Source organism: Schistocerca gregaria, chromosome 2 (assembly GCF_023897955.1).
Source record: "Schistocerca gregaria isolate iqSchGreg1 chromosome 2, iqSchGreg1.2, whole genome shotgun sequence".
Taxonomy (NCBI): Eukaryota; Metazoa; Arthropoda; class Insecta; order Orthoptera; family Acrididae; genus Schistocerca; species Schistocerca gregaria.
The window spans coordinates 18,245,748-18,271,143 of record NC_064921.1 but is presented as its reverse complement, the minus strand read 5'-3'; the positions used below and the strand labels follow the sequence as shown (position 1 = coordinate 18,271,143).

At 39.2% G+C, this 25,396-nt stretch overlaps 1 protein-coding gene across 1 annotated transcript in view; it reads right to left on the bottom strand.

Annotated features, from left to right (window-relative positions):
- The window catches only part of LOC126336305 (protein SSXA1-like), a 149,191-nt gene extending 131,791 nt beyond the window's left edge, over positions 1-17,400 (bottom strand). The window contains exon 1 of the mRNA XM_049999845.1: positions 17,320-17,400. The gene's annotated coding sequence lies outside the window, so the exon portion shown is untranslated. The remainder of the gene's footprint in view (positions 1-17,319) is intronic.
- Between the last annotated feature and the right edge of the window lie 7,996 nt (positions 17,401-25,396).

Below are 25,396 nucleotides of genomic sequence, written 5' to 3'. Positions count from 1 at the left end.
CCCAAAATACTTCAGGCAAGATATCCGCCTGGTGCGAAAAGTGGCAGCTGTCTCTAAATAATGGTAAATGTGAAGTCATCCACATGAATATTAAAAGAAATCCACTAAATTTAAGTTTCACAATAAATTACACAAAAATAAAGGCTGTAAACTGAACTAAATACTTTGAAATTACAATAACAAATAACTTAAATTGGAATGATTACACAGATAATGTTTCAGGGAAAGCAAATCAAACACTGAGATTTATAAGCAGAACACTTAGACAGTGCAATAGGACTACTGCAGAGACTGCCTACAGCACGCTTGTCTGCTCTCTTCTGGAGTACTGCTGTGTGGTGTTGGATCCGCATCAGATGGAACTGATGGAGAACATCAAAAAAGTTCAAAGCACAGCAGCTCATTCTATATAATCGAGAAATAGGGGAGAGAAAGCTCCAGACATGATACGTAAACTGAGGTGGCAACCATTAAGACAAAGGTGTTTTCCATTGTTAAAGGATCTTCTCATGATATTTTGATCACCAACTTTCTCCTCCAATTGTGAAAATATTCTGTGGGTGCCCACATACATGGGGAGAAATGATGATCACAACAAAACAAGAGAAACCAGAGCTCGCATGGAAAGATTCAGGTGATTGCTTTTCCCCATGCACCATTCTACAATAGAATGGTAGAGAAATAGGGTGAGGGTGGTTCAATGAAGCTTCTGCCAGGCACTTATTTATAAATTGCAGAGTAATCATGTGGATGTATAGATAGATGTACATGGCTTGGCAGTATGTGGTTGTTTCTATTAAAGCCATCTTACTACTCAGCTGCTTGAAAGATTTTAGTCTCCTAGTAATACAGTGAAGCCCTTCATTTATATACAACAATACCCTTTTCTGAACCCCCAGCACAGTCTTCCTTTCTCTTTTGATAATGTAAAGACTATCTGAGAAAGACTCAAGCCATGAGTTTACTGTCTGGCAAATCATGTTCCATGGGATTTTTCCTCTTCTTAAAAGTTCATTCAGCAAATGAAAGCTTTTTGAAGAATTTTTTTTAAGTAACTGCACACACCACTGCGCAGTAAGATTTTCATATTTATATATGAGCAGGAAAGTACAAGAATATTAAAAATGGAGCACTAAATGAAAGAACAGTGTGTTTTCATTGTTGAGCAATAATTTAAAAATAGTGAAAGTTTGGCAGCAACAGTTACAAAATTTCGTGCAACATATGGTCAGAATAGTGACTTAACTTTATCAACTTTGAAGAGACTAATTTTAAAAAAGGACAGAAACTGCATAAACTTGTGATTTTAAACACTCTAGCTGTCCTTCAGCAATTCGTACAACTCCAAACATAGAAGCAATTTGTGAGAGTGTTGCAGACTGTCCAGGGACATCAATTCAGCCCATCAACACTGTGGTCAAGGATTGGATATTTCAAGAAGCTCTCTACAACGTATTCATGCAAAAAACTGGCTGTTTAATGGTTACAAAGTTCAGCTGACACAAGAACTGTCTACTTGGAAATTATTTTCAGTGGCGAAGCTCATCTTCATCTTAATGGGTTGATTAATCAATGAAATTGTCTTATTTCAGGTACAGAAAAGTCTCAAATTATTGTTGAGAAATAAAATGCATTGACAGTGTGTTACTGTTTTCTGTGGAGTTTGTGTTGGAAGCATCATCAGACCATTCTTTTCCAAAAATGTGACTGTGCAGACAACAAGAGTAAGTGGTGCTCACTGTTGTGAAATTATAATTGAGGCTTTTTTTTGCCTAAATTGCAATACATGGGTGCAGATGATATGTGGTTTCATGGATGATATGTGGTTTCAACAAAACTGTGTCACATGCCATACGACCCAGAAAACAATTCAAGTATTGCACGAGTCATTTCCTGGTTGCATAACCTGCCAGTTTAGGGTGATCAGAACTGGCAGTCCGGATCATGTGATTTAACATGGACTGTTTTCTTTGCGGTCCAAGACCACCCACACCATGAGGGAGCATTGTACCAAGAAAATACAGCCATATTTATGCAAAACAGCCACGGAAATTGTCAAATAAAATGTGTGTATGCCACTACGCTGTGAAGACCACTTACCAGGTATGCTATTTCATACATAACCCTACACTCTACACTTTATGAATCAATATGAAAATTATGATTTTTTATTATAAACTTGGTTTTTATCAAAATTACTTCTTGCATGAATTTTGGTACACCCCCTACAAGTGTGTGCTTGTGATCAGCGCTCTGTTTGCTTATCTACAAACTAACACTGGTTACCAACATTATTTCAAACACAACTGTACAGCTCTCCACACATAATGAATAGAATGAACTTGTACTCAAAGACACATGAATCATTCTGGAATTATAATTTATAATGTGTTACTAGCACACATCAAATTGGTTGAAGAGAACAGAAGTTTTAGGACATTATTAATTTTTAAAAAATCGACTTCAAAGATGTTTTTCTGTCTGATCTGCTCCAGTTATTGAGCTGCACACACATTTAGCAGGGGCAACAGAGAAATCATTAAAAAGGAAGGAAAGAAAGAAAAAGAACCACACATAGTGATGTTTGCTGATGAAATGTATGGTCTACTCATCCCAAACACACCTATAACAGGACAGAGCAATAACGATAATGGAACAGGATTACAGCTAATATATAGTAAACAGTTTAACCATTAATTTTAATCTTATAAAGACTCATATTATGCATGCCAATATGACTAACTCACATGTATTGGAAGTAGAGGTCAATGGCTAGGATACACACTGGATGAGGCATTACTGCAACTTCTAACTATGTACCCAGATGCATAACAAACTGAAATTGGAAACATCATGATAAACTAAACCTTTCCAGTGATATAATTTGCTTGGGCTTCACAGATATAACCAAAAAAAGTATGTATGTAACACAATGGTATAGTAAGAATATTTTGTAACTGTTTGAAAAGTTGATAACCAAACAGGTTGAAGCTAAGACCATTCTGAAACTTTTGTATTCTTAGACTTTTATATTAAATACATAATGGTATTTGGGGTAATTCACAATAACAATATTAGAATTAAAAATAACTTCTTAGTATTTTATGCATCCATGTTTAGGATTTAAAATGGACTTTCATGTCCTGGTATAGTCAGCAGAAATTAGTCCCCAAGCTTTCAAAACTTAAACGCAAGTGTTCCTTATTAGGTACATCTACCAAAGTTTCTCAGAACAACTGACCGTGGGGTTGCAAATATTCACAGTAAACGGAATGCTAATGTTAAAGAAGTTTGTAATTTTTCCACAATATAGCTATAATATTTCTGAGATAGTAAAGTTACAGGTATGTTGTTGTCGTGGTCTTCAGTACTGACACTGGCCTGATGCAGCCCTCCATGCTACTCTATCCTGTGCAAGCCTCTTCATCTCCCAGTACCTACTGCAACCTACATCCTTCTGAATCTGCTTAGTGTATTCATCTCTTGGTTTCCATCTACGATTTTTACCCTCCACGCTACCCTCCAATACCAAATTGGTGATCCCTTGATGCCTCAGAACATGTCCTACCAACCGATCCATTCTTCTGGTCAAGTTGTGCCACAAACTTCTCTTCTCCCCAATCCTATTCAATACTTCCTCATTAGTTTTGTGATGTACCCATCTAATCTTCAGCATTTTTCTGTAGCACCACATTTCGAAATCTTCTATTCTCTTCTTGTCCAAACTATTTATCGTCCATGTTTCACTTCTATACATGGCTACACTCCATACAAATACTTTCAGAAATGACTTCCTGACACTTAAATCTATACACGATGTTAACAAATTTCTCTTCTTCAGAAACGCTTTCCTTCCCATTGCCAGTCTACATTTTATATCCTCTCTACTTCGACCATCATCAGTTATTTTGCTCCCCAAATAGCAAAACTCCTTTACTACTTTAAGTGTCTCATTTCCTAATGTCCGCCCACGGTAGCTGAGTGGTCAGCACGACAGACTGTCAATCCAAAGGGTCCGCGTTCGATTCCCGACTGGGTCGGAGATTTTCTCCACTCAGGAACTGGGTGTTGTGTTGTCCTAATCATCATCATTTCATCCCCATCAACGCGCAATCCGCCGAAGTGGCGTCAAATCGAAAGACTTGCACCAGGCGAACGGTCTACCCGACAGGAGGCCCTCGTCACACGACATTTCATTTCATTTCCTAATCTAATTCCCTCAGCATCACCCTACTTAATTCGACTACATTCCATTATCTTCGTTTTACTTTTGTTGATGTTCATCTTATATCCTCCTTTCAAGACACTGTCCATTCCATTCAACTGCTCTTCCAAGTCCCTTGCTGTCTCTGACAGAATTACAATGTCATCGGCGAACCTCAAAGTTTTTATTTCTTCTCCATGGATTTTAATACCTACTCTGAATTTTTCTTTTGTTTCCTTTACTGCTTGCTCAATATACAGATTGAATAACATCGGGGAGAGGCTACAACCCTGTCTTACTCCCTTCCCAACCACTGCTTCCCTTTCATGTCCCTCGACTCTTATAACTGCCATCTGGTTTCTGTACAAATTGTAAATAGCCTTTCGCTCCTTGTATTTTTTCCCCTGCCACCATTAGAATTTGAAAGAGAGTGTTCCAGTCAACATTGTCGAAAGCTTTCTCTAAGTCTACAAATGCTAGAAACGTTCTTTCTTCTAAGATACATCGTAAGGTCAGTATTGCCTCATGTGTTCCAGTATTTCTACAGAATCCAAACTGATCTTTCCCGAGGTCGGCTTCAACTAGTTTTTCCATTCGTCTGTGAAGAATTTGTATTAGTATTTTGCAGCTTTCAGTGCTCTGTCAAACTCTTCATGCAGTATCGTATCTCCCATTTCATCTTCATCTACATCCTCTTCCATTGCCATATTATTGTCCTGAAGTACATAGACCCTCTATATACTCCTTCCACCTTTCTGCTTTCCCTTCTTTGCTTAGAACTGGGTTTCCATCTGAGCTCTTGATGTTCATACAAGTGGTTCTCTTATCTCCAAAGGTCTCTTTAATTTTCGTGTAGGCAGTATCTATCTTACCCCTAGTGAGATAAGCCTCTACATCCTTACATTTGTCCTCTAGCCATCCCGGTTTAGCCATTTTGCATTTCTTGTCAATCTCGTTTTTGAGACGTTTGTATTCTTTTTTCCTGCTTCATTTACTGCATTTTCATATTTTCTCCTTTCATCACTTAAATTCAATATTTCTTCTGTTACCCAAGGATTTCTACTAGCCCTCATCTTTTTACCTACTTGATCCTCTGCTGCCTTCACTACTTCATCCCTCAAAGCTACCCATTCTTCTTGTACTGTATTTCTTTCCCCCATTCCTGTCAATTTTTCCCTTATGCTCTCCCTGAATCTCTGTACAACCTCTGGTTTAGTCAGTTTATCCAGGTCCCATCTCCTTAAATTCCCGCCTTTTTGCAGTTTCTTCAGTTTTAATCTACATGTCATAACCAATAGATTGTGGTCAGAGTCCACATCTGCCCCTGGAAATGTCTTACAATTTAAAACCTGGTTCCTAAATCTCTGTCTTACCATTATACAATCTATCTGATACCTTTTAGTATTTCCAGGGTTCTTCCATCTACAACCTTCTTTCATGGTGCTTAAACCAAGTGTTAGGTATGATTAAGTTGTTCTATGTGCAAAATTCTACCAGGCGGCTTCCTCTTTCATTTCTTACCCCCAATCCATATTCACCTACTATGTTTCCTTCTCTCCCTTTTTCTACACTCGAATTCCAGTCACCCATGACAATTAAATTTTCATCACCCTTCACTATCTGAATAATTTCTTTTATTTCATCATACATTTCTTCAACTTCTTCGTCATCTGCAGAGCTAGTTGGCATGTAAACTTGTACTACTGTAGTAGGTGTGGGCTTCGTATGTATCTTGGCCACAATAATGCATTCACTATGCTGTTTCTAGTAGCTTACCCGCATTCCTATTTTCCTATTCATTATTAAACCTACTCCTGCATTACCCCTATTTGATTTTGTGTTTATAACCCTGTAGTCACCTGACCAGAAGTCTTGTTCCTCCTGCCACCGAACTTCACTAATTCCCACTATATCTAACTTTAATCTATCCATTTCCCTTTTTAAATTTTGTAACTTACCTGCCCGATTAAGGGATCTGACATTCCACGCTCCGATCCGTAGAACGCCAGTTTTCTTTCTCCTGATAACGCCATCCTCTTGAGTAGTCCCCGCCCGGAGATCCGAATGGGGGACTATTTTACCTCCGGAATATTTTACCAGAGAGGACGCCATCATCATTTAATCATACAGTAAAGCTGCATGCCCTCGGGAAAAATTACGGCCATAGTTTCCCCTTGCTTTCAGCCGTTCGCAGTACCAGCACAGCAAGGCCATTTTGGTTATTGTTACAAGGCCAAGTCAGTCAATCATCCAGACTGTTGCCCTTGCAACTACTGAAAAGGCTGCTGCCCCTCTTCAGGAACCACACGTTTGTCTGGCCTCTCAACAGATACCCATCCGTTGTGGTTGTACCTACGGTACGGCTATCTGTATCGCTGAGACAGGCAAGCCTCCCCACCATCGGCAAGGTCCATGGTTCATGGGGGGGGGGGGGGGGGGGGAGTAAAGTCATACAAATGATTAATATGAAGTAACAGACAATAAAAACAGCAACTAATTAATGCAGTAGGAGGCTAAGTGACTTTTTCAAAGTAGCTGCTTTCATTTTTCATGCACAGTACTTGTACATTTATAGTGAAATTCTTATAATTTTCAGTGTGAATAGATTAGCAATAGTTTTAAGTTGCTGTTGGAATCTGTTATACACTGCCTCCAATAGCTCCTTCTGCCTGTTACTGTATAGTTTGACTTATTCCACATTTCTTAAAGATCTCCTGTATGATGGAATTCACAGAACACAAAATATGAATAAATTAATAAGCGAATACTTTACCCCACAGAAATGCTAATTACTTGTGAAATTTACAAAGTATATTTACTTGCTGAAAGACTATAGGTCTATGGTTTTTATTGTGCATGTATCGACACAGTGTTGTTTCAGCTGTTTTCTTTTAGTTTTCACTGTTTCGGAGATGTATGAACACACAGCAACTCTGTGAAGAGAAGGTGATAAAAAACTATGGCACTGAAATTTGTGAATGAATTAGTAATGATGGGTAAGCATGGAACTACATGGAGTGAAATAAACATTTTGATTATGTGCATACATATGACTGTACTGAACTCATGCTTGTAGTGAACTCATCCCATTTTTGGAGGTTACATTCTTTTACAGGAAACAAAATTTAATACATCTCAGGATTTTCTTTTAGTTTCATATATTTATGTTAAGGGCTATGAACGGAAACTGTGGAAGCTGCTGCACAAAAGTTAGTGAGTAGTGGGATTCATTGTGGGAGCTGTGGTAAATGATGACCATCCTTCTGCCTTGACATGTAATTCCAAGTTCACCGAGGCAGCTCGGAAGAGAAGCACGGCACAGGCAGTGCTATTCTGCCTTAATCAAGAAAAGAGAAGCTACTTCAGGCCAGAGCCACACCCTGTGAGCAAGAAATCAACACAGATGACAAAACCAGTTGTGGTCTCGAAGACCAGCTCAAAGAAGGCAGCTGTGACTGAAGAAAAACATGGTGGGAAATGCACCTGTAGCGTCCATGTTCAATGCCCCCCATGTATCACCTGCAGCTGATACAGGCACAACGGGTCAAACCAAATCATTACAGAGGTCAGAGATGATTAAAAGGGGCTCCTGCAACATCTCAAGCAGTGGATGACTGCGAATTAACCAGCAATACAGCACGTTAACTTTGACAATTTCGAGGAGGTGACGAGCAAGGCGGCAGCACCATTGCTGCCCTTCTATACGCAGCCACAATTTTGGGAAAGCTCATCTATGCAAACTTCAAGAGATTTCCACACTTGACAACCCCAGACTTCCTTAAAGAAGAACTGGAGGGTCTCAGACAGATTGACAGAGCATACTGTGTCATGCATCATGGGCCACCAGATGCAGAAAGAGACACCACTGCTCCTGTTTCAGCTGAAGAGAGTGGCCTACACCACAGTGACTGTCAAGACACTTTGCAAGAAGAGAGGAGCACGTCAGAAATTTCGCTGCCACAGGGTGAGACAGGTGGCAGACTGCTGCTCCTTCTCTGAAGCAAGCGTTAACTGTGCAGGAAACCATTTGAGAGAGATCTGCCCACTACCAAGGATGCACAAATCAAAGTGCAAAAACAATGGTGGTATGCGTGTTGCAAGTTACTGGGGCTGTATGGATTTTAAGTCAGCAACTGTTCACCAGTGCAGTGTGCCTTGCTAACCGAAGACAGGCTGCTATCAGGTGCATGGATGACAGAGGACTCGAGCAACATCAAGCACATGATGGCCAGCAATGCTGCCACAACTGTCTCCTCCCCTGGAAGTGGAAGAAGATGGTGCCTGCAAGCCAGACAGCATGCTCGAGACAGAAACCAAAGAGACGGTGGTTTGATCTCCCTAGGGAGGAAATACACGACATTCAGATGACAACACCACAATGGCTGTCAGCAGGAGTGCAAGCACTCCAGCTGCCATCAGCACTGACACCGCACAAAGTTGTCCTACAGCAGCTGCTGCACCTAGCAGCACACCAGCAGAGGTTATTATCACTGGTGACCTGGTTGGCCTTGTTGTCTCAATGTCTGTGGCCATGAGTAACGTTTATCTCCTTGCCAAAATGCTGCAGAGTTGTTGACACCTTGATGCCGGCTGCCCATGCAGCCACATGGCTGCACCACTGCCAGCTCATTCAGCTGCTCCCAATGACATCTGAGTTGGAGAGCATTGAAGACTGGTCTCCCATTTACCATCTAAAAGCGATCAGCACTAGTGGCCGTAAAGAAAACACAAAAAATCTGAGAAGGGAACCAAGGTAACAACACAAACAAGATGTCATCAAAAAACAACCAAAAGAAGATTCTCTTGTGCTTAGTGCCCACCAGAACATGGATGATGGGAAAATCCTGAAAAACATGAGTGAGAGAGAGAGAGAGAGAGAGAGAGAGAGAGAGAGAGAGAGAGAGAGAGAGAGAGAGAGAATGTCTGGAATGCCAAAACATTCTGCAGAAACAGTTTAATAGAGAAGCAGAAAAGGAAGATATGTGCCTTTCACACACATTTTAATGAAGCTAGGATGGAGCCAGTGATGATGAAGGATGGCAATGATGAATGGGTTAGTTGGGAACTAGCAGTTGGTAACAAGGCTAGTAGGGGAGGCTGTGATCGGACAGTTTTGTTGTGTCTACCACTGACAGGTTCCAGCTAGTAGAGTTGGGGGCAGAGGAGCCTCAAGATGGTGCAGTTGACTCTACTCATGAGTTGGAAGAATAAGAATAACACTACTGTTAGGACAAAGATAATACTGCCGCTAGGTAGCAGTTATGGCAGAAGTGTAGGTACCTGAACTGGGCGTACAGGACAAGTAGCACCAATGTGAAGACAGTTGTGCTGTTCCAGCAGAATAATCAGCCTCATCTTGGCAGTGCTTAATGGTGAGTTAACGCACAGCTGGAAATGGCACTGATAACTGCTAACAAGTCACGCATTGCACTGGTGCCGGTGGGGAATGTTGGGAGGTGGAGCTACAATGGGCATCGTCTGCACCTCAACAGGACTGGGAAAGGAAGATGGTGGTACTAATTAGTGAGACTAAAGCAGGTGAGTGTCGGGCCACACACTGTCAAATATTTGTTGTCACAAGTAGGAGGACAACGCTTCACACCTTTCAAAGTATATCAACAATAGAGATTTCTTCAGCTTGTACACAAAAAATAGAATGTACCACTCCAGACTGCACAAACACCACAAAAATTTGTTCATAATTATTTGTCTTTCAGCAGAATCTGGAGTCTATTAAAAATACAACATATTGAAGTTGAATAACAGTCTTTCAAAAGTAGTGTGACATGCATTACACAGCACTGGTGTGGAGACTATGAAATAAAGCATGTAGTTCTATTACCATATGAATGTGCAAGTTACTACCTTATAAGGTGAAGGCCCATGCGTTTATATCAGTGCTGTCAAGGGTGAAATTAGTAATAACTTTCTAAACATTTTTAACACTTTTGGCATGGCAAAACGATAAAACCCCTTCTACTATGGTATCAAAAAGTTCAGAATCTATCTTACATCATGTACTGAGAGACATCAACAGAGAAAATTTTAAAGTATTTATAAAAGATCTTTACCTCTCTGACAATTATTGTCACATCCACTTCTACATCTACATCTCTGTGATTACTCTGCTATTCACAATAAAGTGCCTGGCAGAGGGTTCAATGAACCACCTTCAAGCTGTCTCTCTACTCTTCCACTCTCAAACGGAATGCTGGAAAAACGAGCACTTGAATTTTTCTGTGTGAGCTCTGATTTATCTTATTTTATTTAGATGATCATTTCTCCCTGTGTAGGTGGGTGCCAACAGAATGTCAGAATGTTTTCACAATCGGAGGAGAAAACTGGTGATTGATATTTCATGAGAAAATCCCGTAGCAACGAAAAACGCCTTTGTTTTAATGACTGCCACTTCAATTCACATATCATGTCTGTGACACTATCTTCCCTGTTTCGCGATAATACAAAATAAGCTGCCCTTCTTTGTACTTTTTCGCTTTATCGATGTCATCCATCAGTCCCCACAATGTTATCTATGTGATCATTCCAATTTAGGTTATTTGTAATTGAAATCCCTCCGCCACACACCGTCAGGTGGCTTGCGGAGTATGGATGTAGATGTAGATGTTGCGGAGTATGGATGTAGATGTAGATGTAAGTATTTAGCTGAATTTACAGCTTCCAGATTTGTGTGACTTATTACGTAATCGAAATTTAGCTGATTTCTTTTAGTACCCATGTGAATAACTTCACACTTTTCTTTATTCAGGATCAATTGCCACTTTCCGCACCATACATATATCTTATCTAAATCATTTTGCAAGTTGTTTTGATCATATGATGACTTTAAAAGAAGGCAAATGACAGCATCATCTGCAAACAATCTAAGATGGCTACTCAGATTGTCTCCTATGTCGTTAATATTAACAGGAAAAAGAAGAATGGTCCAACCAAACTACTCCTGTGAAAGGAACAAAGAAGAAAAATTACTGGACTCAAAGTGATGGGCACTTTAAAGAGAAAGACAGAAGAAATATCGTTTGTTCGACCAACACCTCAGAAGCAGCAGGATAATATTGAGATTCACAACCTGAGAAGGTGGATGTTTATGGCATTTGTGTATGACTGTGACTGGTGGATTGCAGAGATTATAGACACCAGTTCATGAATTAAACGAAATTGTAGTGAATGTTATGTTATCACATGGACCAGCTGCTGGTTATAGGTTATCAGCTTAAGGACAGCAACAACACCATCAGTGCTGACTTCCTGTTCACAATGTTTTGAAGACTGTAAGTGCTCCAGTTCCTATTGGTTCAACAAGAAGGCATCACTCTATATCAAAGGAAGATACTGAAGCAGTGGAACACATTTTTAGTTCAACGACTGGCAAATTTCAGTACAAAACAGAGTACAAAGAAGTTGTATAAATTGAAACCTTTAAGTCTTTGGGCCTTTCACATACATTTTGGAACCATTTAAAATGCTCGAAAAACGTCTCTCTTACTGATCTTTAAAAACTAAAATTATGTTAAATAAGGCTAGGTTTCGATTTTTATGAGCCGATTATGTGATAATGTGGCAATAAAACAGGTTATATGTATGCTAAAAATTTCAATTGTTTATAAAATCTGTTCAACCTAAAAGTGGAAGCTCTCCTTTTCAAGGAAAGTGAACTATATTGTACTAATCGACAGAAAAAAATAAAACATTTATGGATTAGCATTTTTTTTTTAAATTCCATAAATTATAAAAAAGTTCAGAACACGATAGTAAAAGAACTTTGACACATATCTACAAATGGAGGGTTTCTTTGTAATCATAAAGCAATTATCTTTCAAATAAAAAAAAACAACAATATACCTGAAACTGTTTCAGGTATACAGCATTTTAAATTTTTTCCAAAATTTGCATCTTCCACATGCATCTTTGGAGGGCTGTATCTCGGAGAACAATTTTTTTTTTTTTTTTTTTTTTGAGAAAACAAAAAAATGTGTGTTCCTTACTTAGTCCTTTATTTTAATATGTGCTAAATTCAATAACATCCGAGACTGTAAAGGTAAGATATTTTTCCTAGCCTTCCTGAACTGATATGGACTATGCCTATAGCAATCACTTTCTATGCAGTACAAGACATGGAGGAAAAGTTCTCTTTGCTTATGACAGCAACAGCATATTCACGAACAGAACACAAGAACCCCTTTTAGAAAAACCAAATGAAACCCTGAAGGATGTTTCATTTAATTCCCCCCCCCCCCCCCACCCCCACCCCTCCCCCCAATCTAATGCTCACCTCACAATGATGAAGCAATTGTATGTAAATTGAAGGGGATCACTCATTCTTATAAAAGACATAGCAATTGTCATGGGTAGCTCAATTTATAACTGCACAGGATACATAAGTGTGCTCTAGAACAGGTGGTTAGCCACACCCGTGTTGAAGGAACAATCCTGATGTTTTCCTGCATTGATTTAGGAAAACCATGGAAAATCTAAACCAGAATGGCCGGACAAAGTGAATTCCATCCTCCCAAATATGAGATCAGTGTCTTAACAGCTGCACCACCTCATTCAGCTGGTCACTCAATAGGCACCTACTATGCAATGTACTCTGATAAAGCTTATAATACGAAACAGTTTTGCTCTTCATTGCCATACACACTAAGCTTTTCCACTGATGACTTTTGGCCCTAAGGATGCAGATATGCCACTTGCACTAGCTCCAATCTGTTCTGAAAACTGACTCCACTTCTTTCTTTTGTCCACCTGAAAAATTAAGTCAGCATCCTTCCATGATAAGTGAAATGCTGAACACAGGAGAATGACATGCAATTTAGATACTGATAAATGATGTTCTTGCAAAAGCAGTGAACCATGATAATGTATTGAAATGGGACAGGGTGATGTACTTGTCCCTTTTCATTATTAATCACCACTCTGAGCCCTCAAAGTAGTCTTTGATTGTGTAGTACATACCACTTACTTATTCCAATAGAAAATGCTGTTTTGGGTTTTTATTTGTTTCTCCTTGGTAAATGTAAGTCCAAAATGGCTCTTTTTTAATAGCTATGTATAAAACTATTAGCAATTTATTTAGTAATGTTTTCCTTGATATACACTTCAGATAGTTTAGAGGCACTCATTCAGTATGGCTCTTTACAATAAACCCGACTACTTCTAGTTACTACTCCTGTGGCCCTTTTCAGCAGCTCGAAAATCATGTCCATGTTTCACGCCTTCAGCTCCAGAAAAGTATGCCACAGTTACACTCGAGTGTATGTTGGAAGAGTAAGTTACCACAAGGCATTGGTTGTTACATACTGATGATAAAAACTCTTGAGAACATAACCAGGATTGCCACAAGTTTTCCCAAGTGAAATTCCCTGATATTTCACTTATTTCCAGACAAGTTTTAGCATTTTTCCTTAACAAATTTTGACATCTCAAGGGTCAGTAAAGACATAAAGTGACAAAAAATTTAAAGACTTCTGTATTTCTCCGCTGTGTGAGCAAAAATCTTCAGCAGTAACATCATCTTCTGTAATGAAATGTTTTTAGATGGAGAAAGCAAGCCCAACGGTATATTTTTCTATTAAGGCCACTGTTGTTATTTTATTTCAATTAAACATAACACATTTGGTGACAAAAATACACATTTCCTTGGAGTCACAAAACAGATTTAAAATACCTTCACTGATTCCAGAAATAACCTCATAAAAAAGTAGACACCTTGGGAAGAAGTGTATAAGGCGCAGAAGGCTAGTGTAACCAACAGTATATGTGACTGCCAATAAAATGTTAGTGCTATTATATTCATTATTGTCAGTTATTACCCATTGTGTTATGTCTATTATTTTAAAGGTCTTGTGTAATTTTTCTTTAGAGAAATATATGAATATATAACGTACAAACTGCCAGGGACTGCCAAATTTTTTTCCTTCTTATTATCCATACTCTGTAATATAAAAATTACTTTCAGAGTGCCAAAATGTACTAGATTAAATAAAATGTCTATTAAACACCACACTGTACAATGTACTTGTGGTGAGACAGTCACAATTCCTGAAATCCATTGCCTGTGGCCTCTGGCCTGCCAAGAAGCACTGCAGTCCTGGGTCCTTAGATAAGTTACGAAAATCCGCCACATTATGCCATATAAAAACAGGCCCAGCCTGTGGGCAGATTAGTGAGACCAGATCTGACAAGCAGGGCTTTCATATTGGTGGGAAATTATGGGCTTCAGATCAGCAGGCCAGATCCATTAGCGATACCTGCAGAAATGGTCTGCGGTTTTGGTCCATCATGGAAGTCCACTCGTGTGGTCAGCTGTTCATGTATCACAGACACCATGTTGATGAAATGAGACTAGAGTGATCAATCCTTGCAACAGATAGCATGCACAAATACTCTAAGAATCAATACTAATGAGGATAGGTAGCAACTCACCATAAAGAGTATCACTGAGTCACAGACAGGCACACAGAAAAGACAATCACACTCTCACAATTAAATTTTCAGCCACAGGCATTGTCAGAAAATGAAATCACACACACGCATTTACACAATCATTCAGACACAACTCATGCACATGTGACCACCGTCTACGGGCCGTGTCAACAATCTCTGAGAATCAGACTCAAACAAACTACACCTCACGCATCCCTGCCTGCTGTCGGCAGCTGCTAGACTAGTGGCAAGAAGTGGTGGCAGCACTGACTGCAAGTTAAGGAGAGCGGTAGAAAGGGGAGAAGCAGTAAAAATGAGAAAGTTGGGAAGTGGCACATGTACTGAGCTCCGCCCAGCCAGTAACAATGCATGACATCTCAGTAAACAAACCACTTCATATACTGAGACAAAAAGATTTTTCCAGTGGTATTTTTTTCCTGATTTCCCTGATAAGTTTGAAATTCCCTTTGTGCATGCTTTAGGTATTCTGGAAAAATACCTGAATTGAAGGGCTCATTTATTCTGTTTCTTAATGGGGCATGTGTGCTGTATATGCACCCCTTCAGAACAGAGACTGGGACAATATCCATATCTGCTGGCTTCTAATTTTTTAGAACTGGGCAGTACAGCAACACTTCACCACATCGACTGGAACATGTATCTAAACCTACTCACTTCTTATCTTTTACAATTAGGCCGTATGTAATAAATGAACACTGAACAAAAAGAAAACAGTGTGCACGCCTGCATAAAAAGGGAAAACAAGTATGTTGCATTAAGCTGATGATACATCTAAGGATTCTGTAACACACACAAAGTTTTTAGGAATGAATATTGATTGTCAATTAACGTGGAATGAATACACAAATATATTAACAAAAGAATGTCATCAGCATGTTATGTTCTTAGGGTTCTACTATCAGTGTGTAACAGCCAATGTCCTGTGGTGACATACTATTCCTACATACACTCAGTTCTTAGCTACGATATTCTGAACACCATTTCTAAATATCAGAAAAGGGTCGTAAGAATAATACCTAAGAGGAAGTTAAGGCTCAGTGTAAAGAATTATTACGAAAACTGGCTATACTTACAGTACCGAGTGAGTATGCCTACATCCAATAATCTGTTGCGCACATTGGGCACAACATCTGCTCTACCAAGTATCCAATAACCCTTACTAATATTATAAAAACAAAAGTATGTGTTGCCTGTTACCTTTTCACAACCAAACCACTGTATCAATTTTACATCAGTGAACATATATCATGTTAAAAAAATATTAAATCTGTAGAAAATGTAAGCTATATACCATATAATATGTTGCTACTTCAATTGTACAGTGCACAGGTGTGTGCTCCTGCCCATGGCCCTCCACACACACTGCTTGGCAGCAACACAGCCATCTCGTGCATTGCAGAAGTTGGGAGGAGGGGCAGTGCATATTACAAGCTATGGTTACTCAAACAGGCAGACAGGTGAGGGTTGCTAATGTTACTGCATGTAAAATAGCCTACTTACTCATCACCCGTCATGACAGGACAGTTGATCTGCCAGAGCATCTGCAGGTAACAGCTGGTAGTTTCATACATAATCATGAAACAAGATCAATCCAGACTTACATTTACAGATGGAAAAACAAACATAAACCTGAAAACAGCATTTCCTATCAGAAAATAAAATTGTATAATACATCCTATCCAAGAAAATGAGAGAAAATACTAAAATATATCTGTTTAAAAAGACAGCTATACAGCTATAGCATTCTTCATAAGTAATGTAAACAGTTATGGATCATTTACATGAGTCTGAACAGTGGTTAATAATGGAAGGGGATAACTATAGCACCCTGTCACATCACAATATGTGGTCATAATGAAATTCTTTTAAAAGAAAAAGATCTACACTGTGTGCCTTGTAATTTTCCTGAGCTCAACATCACACTAGGGGCGGGGGGATGGGGGGGGGGGTGAAGCTCACACAGTTTTAATGACAAACATCAAATATGCATGTGACTTGTAAAGGTCCAGAGTCAGTTTTCTAAACAGACTGAAGTTAGTGAAAATGTTTCATAAGTATCTGTCAGTTACTAACTTCAAACTAAGTAGGATGGAGTTTGTTCTATCTGGCCATCCTAATTAACGTTTTTCATGATTTTCCTAAATCATTTCAGGCTAATGCCAAGATGGATAATGTCGTGGACGACCACTGATAAAATCTTACATATTCTCTATATTTGGAGCTATTTATTTTTATTGTATTGTGGGGCAAATTCTATATCATTGTGGGATGACCCCTGTAACCAAAGAAAAACAGCCAAACGAAATGACATGTCATTAAGGCACTGAAGGGATCCACATAAAAGGATACACAAGTATGTCGGATAAATAAATAAATAAATAATAACTGTCCAGTATTTAATAGATACCGTATGATATTTACTGTTAGATAATTAGTTGCAATTCTCGCTGAAATAATTAATACTAGAAAGCTGGCAAACGAATAATCACTGTTTTTTTCAGTATTCTGGATTGCTTGCTTCACACCAAAGTATGCGATCATTAATCTACTTCTTTAAATAGGCTTTTTTTGGATTTGTTATGTATTCACAGATTGATAGCAAAACTAACAATTGTAAACGTATTTCGCTATTATTTGTAAGCGTTTCATACCTGAACTTCAAGATTTACTAGTAATTAAACTCAAACCTAATCAAGGACTCTACTTGCAGTTACGATATTAAAACAATCAGCTTTCACTATTTACGAGCAACCAAGGCATTCTGAACTCAGTCGTTGAGTTTTACTGTCAGCTTCTGAACTAAAATTATCATTTTCATATGACGCCGTCACTGTGAATGATAAACAATGTTGTTCTAAAGTGTATATCCAACTACGAGAGTAGTTCTATAACATACGATGTACAGAAATCTATACGACGAATAACACAATCATAAAACATTGAACACTTAACATTTCACCTCCACAAACCAAAAGCATTAATGACAAACACAAAATAACAACAATGTTTCGGAAACAGCAAACCATTATTTTAGAACGAACAACTTTTCAGCATCGTATCAATGCTACATAGTAACTAAACATGAATATTAAAATTTATACATTTTTATACCTTGTCAGATTTATTTACTACTAAATATCCACACAGAAAAATGTGTAACAAGCTACAATATAATATGTTCAATATCAATTCCAATTTGGCGCTCATTTGGAAAGTAGTCGCAGGGTTGCCAACTATCATACAATGAAAATATTAAAACATTCTCACAAAACGGCCAAAATGGCTAAACTATAACTTATATGTTTCTTCTTCTTCTTTCGTTTCACCCTCTTTGGGGTACACTGGATCAATGATTTCTTTGTGCGTAGTTCTTTCCAGTATTTCTTCATTCTATCTGATCTACTTTTTCCTCTCTTCTTCCGAGATAAAGGGTTTCGACTTTTGTGTAGATTTGTCTTGGAACCTTATGTTTTCATCTTTAGTAATTAATTTAGCTGCTCGATCGATAAGTGAATTTTCTGAAATCTTTAATTCTACTAGGTCTTTCTCAGTTTCTTTATACCAGTTGGGTTTCGTTTTGCGGTTACGGAAAAGTCAAAGATTTGTTTGGTTAATCTGTTCGAACTCATTCTGAGAGAATGGCCATAAAAATTTATCCTCCTTTTTCGCATAATATCTAAAAGTTTCAGTTTTCTTGCAGAGAGTTTCATTTTTGATGACTATAATCTAACTGTCTTGAAATTTTGGTCCTATAATTTTTGTTAAAATGTTTCTTTCCTTTAGCTCAAGTATCTCCATTTGGCCTTTGAAGTTCATGTTTAGTGTTTCGAAGAAGATATTAAAATCAGATGAATTCACAAAAGCAACAGAAACCATTCAGACACAAAGCAGGGAGGCTATCAAGGAAAACCTCATTACTACAGCTGAATGGATAGCACCTAACACAAAAAGTAAAAAAACATGCCTGGTGGTCGTTGGAATGTGATGTCCTCATTGTAAAAAGAAACAGGCATGGCAAAACTGGCAATCACAGAAAGTAGACTGAATTTCATTAGAGTTAGAAAACTAGTAGATAAAAATATAAAAAGGATTAAGAAGACACATGGAAACATAACTCTCCTCCAAACTGATGAAGAATTTACTAAAAACAACACAAGAAGCTTTTACAGAACTTTCAAACGAAGGTAATCATGATACAAAGCACCCACCCTCGAATTTCGAGATGTAAATGGGACCATCGCTCACAATAACGCAGAAAATTGCAGATTACTAGCAAGCTACTTTGGGGAAATCTTCAATTGTGAACCCATCCTTGAAAAATTTGAACCCAACCCAAATAACCGTGAGATGCCGGATTCAGAACCACCGACGACTGAAGAACTACAGAATTTCATTTCAGAACTTAAAAACAACGAAGCATCCAGAGAAAGCCAAATAGTAGCCAAACTAACAAAAGTGCAATTACATCCCTCGAGTGTGTTTTCGAAGAAATCTGGAAAGAAGAAGAGATCCCCCCTATCCACAAGAAAGGTTTGAAGACAGACCCCAACAATTACAGGGGAATATCACTGCTGGATATAACGTACAAGATTCTTTCTAAGGTCCTTTTGAACAGGGCAGAGCCGCAAATGGACCCGCAAATCAGGGAATACCAGGGAGGTTTTAGAAAGGCTAGATCATGTTCAGAACAAATACTAAACCTCAGAAACATCGTGGCATACCAAAAATCAAGGGCAGAGACATACATAATCTCCTTCATTGATCTCAAAAAAGCATATGATTCGATTGATAGAGAATCTCTATTAACAGTCCTGGAAGAAATGGGTTTGGATAAGAAAACAACTAATATTATAAAAGTGACCCTTACAAATACATTTTCGTACATTAAATTTATGGGCGAACTATCGGAATCCCTTGAAATAAAAACGTAAGTGGAGGATGGATTCTCAACATTGCTGTTCAATTGTGGGCTTGAGAAAGTAGTCAGAGAATGGAACACATATATTAAGAGTGGTATAATACTGGGTAAATATCTCGGAGAATGGACTAGTTGAGAGGCGGGGAAAGTAATGGGATCCATAAAAAAATGTACTTGAATTTGACTTCCAACTATCAAAAAATATATACAACAAAAAATCCCTCCTTTCGTGTGGGTCCAAAATTACACATTACAAGACAGTGATTAAGCCACAAGCAATGTGTTTAATTAATAAAAAAATAAAAATACGAAAAAACACTTATCCAGCAAAAATAAGTATTGTTCTCCTCGGGCTAATTCCTTTTCTTGGTGCTGCAGATTTCACTGGTCACCCTCGCATATGCGGCATTTGTACCAGCAAGCTTCACTATTTCTGCTGGGACTTCATGTGAAGAACAGTTAATGGTAACATTTCAATCCATGTCTTACAGTCATAATAATACAGAGCAAATTCGTTTTAACTTTGTTTCTGAGTTTTTTTTCTCACCGAGTTTACCTGGCTAAAAATTCTCTTGGCTCCTGCACTGGAGCATGTTAGAATTAACACTAAAAATGAGAGTGAGACTAATTCTGTAAAATGATTTTCACCTCTGGCATCACTGTTCTTACTTCTTGGCAGAATTCAGAAGTGGATGTCTGAGATATCCACTTTATGTAGCTAATGTTTCCCCTCTGGTTTTCAATATTGTCGTCATTTTGCTTAAAATTCATATCGTTAACTAATACCAAACCAGTAATAGGATGTTTCACTGTTGTCAAGGTGTCTCTAATATTTAGCAATGTCATTTGGTGGATTACTTCAAAGTTATCTGTATGGTTATTTTGAAACTCCTCAACCAGCTTTTTTGTAAAATTCGTCTGTGCCATAAAGTTTTCTTTTCGTCATCGGACAGACTGGAGAGTTTTAGTTCACTTTCGACCGAGTAACAGAGATATGGGGATGGATCAATATGATTAGCAATATTGCTTTGAAGGGGATCAATTTTAGCTGTCGGATTTATTGTGTTGCATCTTATGGACAGAACTAAATCGGCCAAACTATCTAATAACTTATAGGGATCCGCAGTCTCGGATTGAAAGTTTATTGGTTTTTTTTAGTTTGATCACATACTTTTACTTGGCTCCTGCACGGAGGATGCTGGAGGTGGAAGCTTGCATTTGGCATGTACCACACTCGCTGCTAAAACACACCCTGCCTCTTTCTTCTAAGAGCAGCCAGCTTACAGCTCATGGAAAATAAGAATGTGTAATAGGTTAATGAGCTGCAGAAGTGACACAAAAGTTGATGGCGAGTCAATAGAAGAATCAGGTTGAGGTATAGCCTCTTCGCCCATTTTGGTAAATAATATAAACAATCACTAAGCACAACACCACACTACTGATCAACACTACTACATAACAGCTGCCTATTGTAACGGAGCACAACACTGTTATGTAGCTAACGTTGGCAGCACCCATGAACATTTGACAGCTGCCAGAACGCAGCCAGTTTCCACCAATCACAGAATGCATCTTAATGGATGTATCGTTGTGGTACTGTATAAGAAGCAAGTATTGCGGATTTGTTCACAATAAATGTGCATGTGCCTAAACGTTTTTTTTTAAGTTGCACCGAGAAGAACATGGCAATTATTCATAAGTTTCATGCATAAGTACTTAATAGTTTCTGGGCAGAGTTTCCTCTGTAGCATGAGAAAGTTCAAACTGTTGTTAATGACAGAAGCAAAGCAGAAGAACAAAACAATTAGCTTAAAATTATTTTTTCATCTGAAAATATACCCCAGTGTTAACACCATGCATCATGCTGGTATTGTCTACTTTGAGCCCCTGAATATTTTTTGGGTCAAGTTGTTTTATTCCTAAAGATGCATAATTACATTTTAGTAGCTCAACGATACCCAAAAATTTCGTTCATCTGTGTGCTGTAATAATGCCCAGCAACTACTAATAATTTGGATCCTGAGATGTCAGTCAATTCATCTATAGTAAGATTGAATTTCTGTTTGTCTGTATCTCACACTAACAGAAAGTGAGATGCGAGTTGAGTTATGCCCATACATTATATCACATGCAGATGAGGATCACTCTTTTACTGTCGCTCAAAGAAAATACCTTATTGTATAATTGTGGCAGATAATCAGTACTCATTATTGCAGCATCTGTTGCAATGTACAATGCTGATCTAACTTCAGCCTTTTTTGCACCTGTGATTTCATCAACTCTTTTAAACTTGAATTTAGTCTCACATTACTACTAAATGAAATGGATGATGGAAAGTATTACTTATAACTTCAAAACGATGTTTTCAATGGTAATTACCAAGAATTTTGCCTAACAAAGTTGTGGGCTCCAAATGATGGATATCGAACATGTGATTCTAAATCGAGATTTCCGAGTTACTAGGAAAAACCAAACGATTTATATCGGTAGTGAGTGGGATGTCTGGTGTTGTAGATGTTCCTTTGGCCAACTGCCTCACGTGATAGAATTTAATTCCATGTTTATGCAAATGTAGAAAATTGTTTGAATTTTTTTGTCAGAAATGTGACACTCTACCCATATTTTTGAGTGACATTGGCAGAATCTATTCAGGTTGCGACAAAAATTGAATGCTTCCCGTAGCATACACATCAAATGGACTTTCTGTGACGAGGACAACGTCGACGACGAGTGAGGTAAGTCGTTTCCTTTGTAGTTATAACTACACTCCTGGAAATTGAAATAAGAACACCGTGAATTCATTGTCCCAGGAAGGGGAAACTTTATTGACACATTCCTGGGGTCAGATACATCACATGATCACACTGACAGAACCACAGGCACATAGACACAGGCAACAGAGCATGCACAATGTCGGCACTAGTACAGTGTATATCCACCTTTCGCAGCAATGCAGGCTGCTATTCTTCCATGGAGACGATCGTAGAGATGCTGGATGTAGTCCTGTGGAACGGCTTGCCATGCCATTTCCACCTGGCGCCTCAGTTGGACCAGCGTTCATGCTGGACGTGCAGACCGCGTGAGACGACGCTTTATCCAGTCCCAAACATGCTCAATGGGGGAAAGATCCGGAGATCTTGCTGGCCAGGGTAGTTGACTTACACCTTCTAGAGCACGTTGGGTGGCACAGGATACATGCGGACGTGCATTGTCCTGTTGGAACAGCAAGTTCCCTTGCCGGTCTAGGAATGGTAGAACGATGGGTTCGATGACGGTTTGGATGTACCGTGCACTATTGAGTGTCCCCTCGACGATCACCAGAGGTGTACGGCCAGTGTAGGAGATCGCTCCCTACACCATGATGCCGGGTGTTGGCCCTGTGTGCCTCGGTCGTATGCAGTCCTGATTGTGGCGCTCACCTGCACGGCGCCAAACACGCATACGACCATCATTGGCACCAAGGCAGAAGCGACTCTCATCGCTGAAGACGACACGTCTCCATTCGTCCCTCCATTCACGCCTGTCGCGACACCACTGGAGGCAGGCTGCACGATGTTGGGGCGTGAGCGGAAGACGGCCTAACGGTGTGCGGAACCGTAGCCCAGCTTCATGGAGACGGTTGCGAATGGTCCTCGCCGATACCCCAGGAGCAACAGTGTCCCTAATTTGCTGGGAAGTGGCGGTGCGGTCCCCTACGGCACTGCGTAGGATCCTACGGTCTTGGCGTGCATCCGTGCGTCGCTGAGGTCCGGTCCCAGGTCGACGGGCACGTGCACCTTCCGCCGACCACTGGCGACAACATCGATGTACTGTGGAGACCTCACGCCCCACGTGTTGAGCAATTCGGCGGTACGTCAACCCGGCCTCCCGCATACCCACTATACGCCCTCGCTCAAAGTCCGTCAACTGCACATACGGTTCACGTCCACGCTGTCGCGGCATGCTACCAGTGTTAAAGACTGCGATGGAGCTCCGTATGCCACGGCAAACTGGCTGACACTGACGGCGGCGGTGCACAAATGCTGCGCAGCTAGCGCCATTCGACGGCCAACACCGCGGTTCCTGGTGTGTCCGCTGTGCCGTGCGTGTGATCATTGCTTGTACGGCCCTCTCGCAGTGTCCGGAGCAAGTATGGTGGGTCTGACAAACCGGTGTCAATGTGTTCTTTTTTCCATTTCCAGGAGTGTATTTTCTTTAATGTTGTTTGTTGTTAGCAATATTATCTTTTTCTCAAGAGTTAGCAGCTTTCACTCAGTTAATACTAGGCAGAAATCAAATCTGCATGTGGAATGCACTTCCTTGACTCCTGTGCAGAAAGAAGTGCACTATTCTGCTGCATCCATTTTCAATAAGCTACCACAAGAACTCAAAAACCTTAGCAGTAGCCCAAACACTTTTAAGTCTAAACTGAAGAGTTTCCTCATGGTTCACTCCTTCTGTTCTGTCGAGAAGCTCCTTGAAGAGCTGAAAAGTTAAGGAAATGTCAGTGTTACATGTTGATTTTCTTTATTTAAACTTACGAATTGTCGCCTAATACATTTCCTATATTTCATTTTAACTGATCCTATTATCGTGTTATAATTTCATGTATTGACTCGTTCCATGACCATGGAAACTTCTCCTTAATTTGGTCCCACGGAACAATAAATAAATAAATAAAAATTAATCTAAACAATTATACCATAAACTAAGATTACTTGAGCCCTCAGTGTTACTGTTAGTCCAAAGAGGAAAAAAGCTTCAGTCTGTTGTCAGAGGCAACAGTTACTGATAGGAGTGTTAGTACCATGATTTTCCTATAAACAGCAGCAGTGTCTTTAGTATAGACAGATTTCTTAGTTCATATACTAACCACCAGAGACTTCGTTATGTCTCTTTTGTCATAGTAAAAAATTCTTGTTTCATTTACTCCTCAACACTTACACTTCCAATTATGGATTAGAGCTATATTATCATACAAGGCCTTTCTCAGGAATCTCATGGTGCCTGTAACTGGGTGTGAAACCCTCTGATCGTTATATCCATGATGTTCGACTCTTTGACCATATTTCAGTATCGTTTGCTCAGCTATTCTGGCTGCAAGAGACAAGTGCAGAGATTACCATATTCTCTGTCTTATCTACTGTCTTATCAACAAACACTGACCCTCATGTTTCTATTCGATCTTAATGCTCTCATCTGAAAACATGACATAAGCACCGATTCCCGTCATGACAAAATTCTCTCTGTTCACTCTAACCATTTTCTTGAAGTCTTTCTCAGGGCAGGAACCCAGCTATAGAATAACTGATTAGAGAACTGAATAACATCTCCAGTTTCAAAAGACAGTGAATGACATACTCTGCTAAAACAACAGTAAGGATTATGAATGTCCCTGTATGCACTACTTGCCCTTACATATTCATCTCAAGAATCAAATCGTCCTATTTTTTCCAGTATTTTTAACTAGCTAAATCAGAAATTATCTATCTTTTAGCTAAAAATAAATTAAAGATTTGGACACCAAAACAAGTGCCATGTGAAGTCTGTACGCAGCAGCGAGCTACATATCAATCTGGAAACGGACAGTAAACTGTGTGAAGGCTTATTTATGGCAACTGGCAGAACTGGATGGCCTTATCCACACAGGCTTCTGTGGTCGGTTTCAGAATTCAATGACAGGATATCGGTATTTTGTACTTTTTAAAGATGATTATACGAAGTTTAGTTGACTAAATTTCATCAAAGAAAAATCTGAAGTTGCAAATAAATTATGTCAGTTCATAGCTGAAGCAAAAACTGCTGGATACATCATGAAGGAACTTCTCAAT